The sequence below is a fragment of the Piliocolobus tephrosceles genome, chromosome 7 (genome assembly GCF_002776525.5).
Source record: "Piliocolobus tephrosceles isolate RC106 chromosome 7, ASM277652v3, whole genome shotgun sequence".
NCBI lineage: Eukaryota > Metazoa > Chordata > Mammalia > Primates > Cercopithecidae > Piliocolobus > Piliocolobus tephrosceles.
The window spans coordinates 45681461-45689899 of record NC_045440.1 but is presented as its reverse complement, the minus strand read 5'-3'; the positions used below and the strand labels follow the sequence as shown (position 1 = coordinate 45689899).

The 8439-nt window shown below is 37.5% G+C and overlaps 1 pseudogene; it reads right to left on the bottom strand.

The window, feature by feature from the left end:
* Positions 1–2887: 2887 nt before the first annotated feature.
* On the bottom strand, positions 2888–7401 carry LOC113225150 (annotated as a pseudogene).
* Between the last annotated feature and the right edge of the window lie 1038 nt (positions 7402–8439).

The window sequence follows — 8439 nt, the reverse complement described above, 5'->3', positions numbered from 1 at the left end:
TAGCTGTTGTTGGCTGTCGACTGAGCCCTTTGATAGGGCAGTCAGCCCTATCACATGTACAGCCTCTCCAAGTGGTCTGGGCTTCCTTATAATATACATCAAAAGAGAGAAAGCAGAAGCCAGATCACCTTTTGTGACCTGGTTTCAGAAGTCATGCAGCATCACGTCCCTTGGATTCTACTACAAGGCAATTGCAAAATCCTGCCCAGGCTCAAAGAGAGAGGAAATAGCCTGCTTCCTCAGAGGGGTAGCCAGGCTCTGGGAGAGTACATGGCACCAGGAAACTGCTATAGCCACTTTTAGAAAAGAAAATCTGCCACATTTCCTAGGATTGGAATGAGTTAAAATATAAAAGTACTTAGAAAAGCTGCCAAGTATGTGCTTGGTATTGATTTTTCCACTGCACAGGCTAGAAACACACATAACCGCCTCCCTGCGCAACTTCCACTCTGCTTCTTCGTAGCCAGACTTTCCCTTCCTAGGGACCTACTCTGAGGATCCTTTATCACGGATTCTAGACCAAACTAAGGCAATTCCAAGATGGGAGGCATTCAGGAGCATGCTCTGACTCTGTGGCCTCAAGGTGTTCATACCACAGTCTAATTCAAGCAAAATTTCCCACAAAGTATAATCCTTTGGAGGCTGGGCTATGACAGGCTTAGGATTCTTTCCTTTTTATATTTTTCTTGTAAAGGACTTAAGAAGCTTTCAGGCCTTATGTCAACCAAGATAATCTACCTACACATTTACAGTTGTCCCTTTATAGCAAGAGATCTTCAAGAAAACATTAAAACTTTAAAAGTAGATTTTAAGTGGATTTTACTTTTTATTTTTTTTAAATAGAAGTGTATCATTCTGTCAAACTATATGGTACCTTTCAGCGGATTTTAAGAGAAAGTGAAATGGCAGAATGACATCAGCTAAAAATCTTTTAGTTCATGCTTAAAAGCAATGGACTACTGGTTGTTAGAGATGCTATGTAGATTATTGCCTCCTTGGGCACTAAATTACCAATATCCAGGAAAACTGACTTGGCCAATAAGTGAGCTATTAAGTCATGTGTACAACAACCCAAGGACCACCATTACTTCAAACCTTCTACAATTTAAATTGCAAAAGAAGAGAAAAAGCTATCTTTATTCTTTGTGCCAAGAACCTTCTGTAAATCTTGTGTGTGGTTTGAAACCCAGGAAGTTGCTGCCATTATAATTGACCTATAGTTTGCTGCTATGAAATTGCCTTAACTAAGTATCTTTACTATGAAATTTCTGGGTGATAATTCTGAGTCACTAAAGTTAAAAATCTAGAGCCAAACTCCACTCCCTGGAAAACTGGCAGTTTGGGGCTTATGTTAATCTTGTCACATACACTGTACAATCATTATCAACGAAGTTTCCCAAGTATTTTTGCTGTCGTTTAGCTTGGCTGTCTGAGGCTCTACCAGGAATAAATATGCCTAGAATCAAATCAAATCTTTCTAGGTTTTGGCAATTTAAGCACCTACAAACACAAGATAATCATTAAAAGTCATCTACTAGGGCTGGGTATGGTGGCTAACACCTGTAATCCTAGCACTAAGGGAGGACAAGGTGGGTGGCTCCTGGATGAGGCCAGGAGTTTGAGACCAGCCTGGCCAACATGGCAAAACCCCATCTCTACTAAATACACAAAAATTAGCCAGGCACATTGGCATCTGCCTGTAATCCCAGCTACTTGGGAGGCTGAGGCACAAGAATTGCTTGAACCCAGGAGGTGGAGGTTACAGTGAGCCGAGATAGTGCCACTGGATGACAGAGCAAGACTGTCTGAAACAAACAAACAAATAAACAAAGAAAATCATCTAATATTAATGACATTTCCTCAGTTTCTTAGAGTTATTCTTAAATTGTAAATAAAGGCCTAGGCTACAGCTAGCCTAAAGTATGTCCTTCTTCCAACTTTATCTGTACACCAGCAGTTCCCTTTTCAAACTTTTTTGAGAGCTAAATTCACCTTTATATTTCAAAATGTTGTCCTTAAACAACCAGTAAGCATTAAAATGAAAATCGTTTACCTGTTCTTTGAATGTGTTATTATACTTTCTCTTTCAAGTAGGTCTAGACTATTATCAGATATGTTTAGTTAGCTTGGTTGTTCCTCTAGAGCAGCCATCAACAAACTGCAGCCCATGGAACATATGTGGCCCACCATTGGCTTTTATAAGTAACTTTTAATAGAACACAGCCATGCTCATTTGTTTGCGTATTGTCTATGTGACTGCTTTTGCACTGTAATGGCAGAGCTGAACAGTTCCAAAAGAGGTCCACAAAGCCTAAAATATTTACTCTCTGACTCTTTATTAAAAAAGAAAAGCCTGACCCCTGTTCCTGGACAAGTCTCCAGAAGCGACTTTGGCTCAACTTAAAAGAGAAAAAAATGAAAAATGAACTACTATCTTGCAAAATAGAGTTGTCATGAATTCCTATAGAAGACTCAAGTCTTGAGTCTGCCTAGGCAGCTGCTAGGAATGCAGGCAGAACAAAAATAATGTAGTCCTTTGATGACTAAGATGAGGCAAAGACTGGAAGAAAGCCATGTGAGCACAAGACAAAAATGTCATCTAAAGCAGCTTTGCCAGGAGAGTGCTGTGAGTTCTTGCGGACATCAGAGCATTTTTCCTTTTCCTAGATTACCCTCCACTTTACTGTGATACAGCAAAAAATTTCTAGTTACCTCTTATGAAGAGACTGTATGAACATAAATGACTATAGCAATGTTTTAGATTTAGGACTTTTATTTTTTTCAGACCCAAGTTAGCCTGTATTGACTCTCATTGTTCCCCTATCTACCCATAGACCCCCTACAACAAGAATAAATGTATGCTTTCACATTACAGCGTAAAGAGCACCTAAGCTTTGGCCGCTGACTTATAGTGGGTCAGTGTGCGGGCAGAAGGGTCAGTGGCATTGATCCATTTGGGCATACGTAATGACTCAGCCTGTCAGCCTGTCCTGGTTAATGGCATTCAAAGATTTGATAGTAGTAATATCCTCCTTTGGTTTTAGGAATATTGAAGGGAAATTTTTGGGCTGCATTTGCCATAATTGCATCATCAACCTGTAAGAATAAGCATATAAAAACAAAACAGTTTTTTAAAATGGCATGGAAATACTTATATTTACTCTGGTTTCACAAAATAGAAAACATTAAGATAAGACATGACTGTAAATTGCATGAGACCCTTTGAATCACCCATCACTCAGAAAATGTTAAAGTATTCATAATATGCATAGCTGCAGTGACTTTTAGAGAACATTCATGTGCAAATTTTTAATTCTTGGTGGCTCTGTTTTAGTCATTTGTGCCTAACAAGATCTGGCACCCAGCGGGTGCCCAAAAATGTGTTAAATGAAGGTCAGTGATGGTTAGTAGTAAGTCTCCTCTCTCTTTCAATTCTAGATGGTACTTTATAATCCTTCATGCTACTTAATTATTATATAATTCTCATAAAAGAGATAATTGTTTACAGAGATGATGAATCTCTCTTACAGGGACAAAGCATTCAAACTAAATACAAAATGAACAGCAATGACAGCTCTGCATCCAAAGTCCGATTCCTGAAAATGTTTTAAAAGTAATTATACCTGATGTTCAACGTATTCCTGTAAAATCTTAAACCAGGAATTCTTAACTAAAGTTATTCCATCACTGAAGGCTTCTTTTGGTCACCAGAGAATCTCTTTGAGTATCAGATTGGAGTCCTCAAATGTCTCTCTAAGGAGATGTTTTTCTACCACATTCTGACATGAAAAAAAAGGAGCACCAGTAAAAGTTACAAACATAATCTGATGGCAATGAACTGTTTTATCTTGAGTTGATTTACCTCCCTTTGGAATTCTCATTTCTGGTGTCAGAGACAAGTAATCGGAAGAAAATTGATGATCTAGAAATGGGACTCTCAGTTCAAGGTTTAAAGGAGAAAAGAAGAATATCTAAATTAAAATGGGTGTGTAGTACCCAACAGTTTAGGTTCTGATTCAGTTTTCCATCAGTTCAACCAGATCCTAAGAAATGTTAAGGTCATATAGTCACAAGCCTCTGAATGACTGCCCTACACTAATAAATGAATATAAAAAAAATCTTCATTTAAAATAACACATGTATCTTGTCATCTAAGGAGTAAAACTAACTGCTTGAGACTGTTATTTTTACTTTCCTTTTTTAGGAATAGTTAAATGCATATTTCAAAAAGCAGAAGAAGTTACAAATCATGAGTGACCCAATAATTGAGAAGATACCTTGATTGGACCTTTCCAACTCAGTGTTTTCTAGGTGAGACCATCTCTTCTAACAATTGTGATGACAACCACTGGTTAACAATTCACATACAATATGGAATATAAACCAGTGTTCCACTATTTCATCAAATGCCACATCACCGGTTTCCTGAAGCCTAGTGACTCTAGTTAAGACAAGCAGATAGGATAATAACCAGGTTCAGTTCATTCCCCAAACCCATATTTAATTATATTCTAATCTAAGTGTGATTCAGCAGAGATAACTAAAACATTTCATATCAGTTGTTTACCCTATACAGTAAGTCTTCAGTTCCTCAACATAACTTTAGAAAACCAGAAATGATACCAAAGAAACCTGGTTCTTTATAATGTAGTCAAACCCCTTGCATCTTCACTACCCTATCCCCTCAGGGTCACTACAGTACCAAATAGGCATGGTGGACACTCAATCCTTGTCACGTGATGTTTACAATCTTTGCTTCTCTTTAAAACATTTAACAATAGCTGTAGCATCCTTCCCTCTTCCTCTTGGTTGTTCAGAGATGAGCAGAATGTTGTTAACCTTTAAGATGAAAACTCCACCTCAAACAACCTATGGAAGAAGACTTCTCCGCATATACCACAACAACACTTTGAAATGTGGCCTAATCCTTTTGGGACTAAGTTAAGAAACAGCTTCATTTTCTCTATAAAAGTCACACTTTGTAACATATAGCTAACTGTATGTAACATATAGCCAATCAGCTATTGGTCTTTTTATTTTTTCAGGGTATTGGGCTTTTTTGTTTGTTTTTTGTTTTTTGTTTTTGTTTGTTTGTTTGTTTTACAATAATTTCTTAAAATGTTACCCGTGAGCAGCAGTAGTTTGATCTGCGTGGAGAACATCAAACAAATAGAGTTCCCTCAGAAGCCTCTCACTCTCTTCCTCAGCTCTTTCAGGAGCAGGAGCCTATTTCACAAACAACAAAAACACCAAGAGTTTTGCTTTTGGCACACAAAGCAGTTGTTATTTCTCCCTCTCCAATCCTAAAGGTGGCTAAGACAAAAAGATAAACAAATTTAGGGGAGGAAATAACTGAACAGAAGAAAGAAATACTTTATAAAACATACCTTCCTTCCCACCAAAATGCTAGTATTAGAATAAAATGAACATGCTGAGCAATGGTCATAATTCCACAGGGGCCTAAGAAACAGCAGAAAGGTGATTCTCAAGCTTAACTAGTTTTATTTGTTTATTTTTAACTTTTTTTTTTTTTTTTTTTTGAGAGAGTCTTTCTCTGTCAACCATGCAGCACTGCAGTGGCGCAGTCATAGCTCACTGTAGCCTCGACCTCCTGAGTTCAGGTGATCCTCCTACCTCAGCCTCCTGAGTAGCTGGGAGTATAAGCACGAGCCACCATACCCGGCTATAAGTATTTTTAAAAAATAAAAATTATCTGATACTATTAAAATTTCTTTCTTTCCCAAGAGATAGAAAACAAACTCTATCAGATTCCCTTTTGTAACCGCACAAGAGACTCAAAAACGTTAATGTCATACTGAAAGATGATAGAAAATAGTCAAATAATTCATATAGCATGAATATCTGAATTATTTTCTTAATATAGCATGAATATCCCTCCGCTTCAGAGTGCTTACATTGTGAAAATATATGTAACCCCAAATAAGTCCATCTGATCCCTCTCCAGAGAAGATCACCACGCTCTCTGTGTTCTTTCGAATATACTTGGAAATTAAAAGCGTGCCTTAAATGAGAGACAGACATTAACTTTAATGTCAACATAACCTTCTACCAAAAATGCCTTTGATTTGATTTTTGGAAATAATTGAAAGCTTTACTACTATACTGGACTTCATATTAATGTAAAGTAGTTTCTACAATAATGACCTTATATTTACAAGCAATTTATATGTACTTAATCAAAACGTACTACTGTACAATAACCCAGAATCATTCTGTCATTTTATAAACAGGTTTTAAAATTCTAATATTTTTAGATTAAGAATGTCTGCCTCAAAACTTTGTTGAACAACGACTCAAATACCTAAAAATCTTGCCTTTCCTGGTGGTATTACGACACAAAAACAAGAATAAGCATTTTGGCGGTTTAGTGTTAATTTTGTTAGGTATTTTCCCCCTGCCACTCCCCATTCAACAGATTTCACACAGAGTTGAGGAGGCTATATAAGTTATTAAACCTACCTCCTCGGTTCTGCACCACATCCCTCTAAACCAGTGTTTCTTCTCAACCTTGTTTTTATTATCACCTCAGCTAGAGAGCCTTTTTAGACATTTGTTTTCCTAACCCCATGCCAGCCCCATGAAATTCCAATATCAGAGCTATACTGTCTATCTGGTTATTTATTGTGATGCTTTGGAGGGCCATAAACCATTGCAATACCTAAGATATTTTTGCCCTCCAAGGCAAGTGTCTCAAGAGAGGCAGTAGCATATAAAGGCTCAATAACATTGGATCAGTCTGATTTGGGGTATACTTCCAATCTCGGTAGATATATTATCTACAAGATAAAATTAGTATTGTTTGCAGAGCAATGGTAGCTAGTGACTGGTAAGTTGTGTGATGGAATATTTACCAAATTATATCTAAAATGAATATTTCTTATCAAAAATGCATTACCAAATAGACCTATTTTCTCACTGTATTCTGACTGTACCCCTGGAAACTATAAGAAAAATGGTAGGTAGAGGGCAGAAAATATGTATCTATTCCCTGGGAAAACACCAACAGTGACACCAAAACTGTGGAGGTTGAACTATATATTTATTGTTCCCTTCACTCCAAAAGAGATTCAGAGAATTCTTAAGTGGTCTTAAATGATCGGTAACACAGGGATTTAATTTGCATTAATCTTTAAATAACATTTTTAGACTATTGCTTGAAATATTTTTTAAACCTTATATTTTTTCAGTATTAAAAAAACGTTTTATTTAATAGCATCATAACACCTTACATACTGAAGCATGAACTATTGTAATGTCATAAGTTTCCAAGGAAAATATGACTTCATCCAGAGCCTGAATACCTTCCTCAGAGTTAAAGAGGACTTCATGATGTTCATTTCCAATATGATTTGCCACCTTATTGTATAAAGAAATACCCATCTACTTGTTAAAGAAAATAACTTCCCTTTAAAATCAAACATGACAGGAGTTCACAAAGCTTTATGAATTAACAATGGTGAAAACTAAACAAGGGAAAGGGGGAAAAATGATTTTGTAGGCCACCACATACAAGCCCCATCTAGGCCTGTTCTCTCACCTGCTTCAACTCCACCACCAGGAAGTCTCCCCTCAGCTCCTCTGGGGCCGAGGCTTCAACCTTTCTCCCAGTAGGCACCTCCCACCTCACCTATTTTACCTAACCCACCTCATCTCTCTCTAGTCCAACCTGGTCCCATGCTAAGCTTGGTCTTTCTGAAATGCCTACTTTTATATCCAGAATGTTATTCCTATATAGAATGGCTCCTCCCCTCATTCTGCTTTCCTTGGCTGTTTTGGATTCTCTCAGCATTGATCACCTTGCATTGAGAGTCCTCTCTAGCTCCTTCTCATCCATGCTACGAAAGTTCTCCATAGTGCGAACTAGGTCACCTGCTCACTGAACACAGACAAGCTGCCCTCCGCCCACGGTATTCCAAATACAGCACTTTAAAAAATAACAATAACCGCCAACACTCAGTAAGTAGTTACTACATGCTAAGTTCTACCATACTTACTTTACATGGATTATGTCATTTCACCTTAAAACTACCCCAATAGCAGACACTATTATTTTTGTCACATAAATGAGTAGAACCAAGACTTCACACTACAAGTTAGGCTCCAAAGCTTGCAGTCTTCACCATGATACCATGCCTGTATGTTCTTTTTTAAGAAACAAAAGCCAAACGAACAAATGAGAGACCTCTTTACTGAATTTTTCAAGATGGAGTGTTGCTACGTTGCCCAGACTGGACTTGAACTCCTGAGCTCAGACCTCCCACCACAGCCTCCCAAGTATCCGGGACTATAGGTGCATGCCCCTGCACCTGACTTATGCCTTTACTTTATTATTATTATTATTATTATTATTATTATTATTATTTTTTTTTTTTTTTTTGAGACAGAGTCTTGCATGTTGCCCAGGCTGGAGTGCAGTGG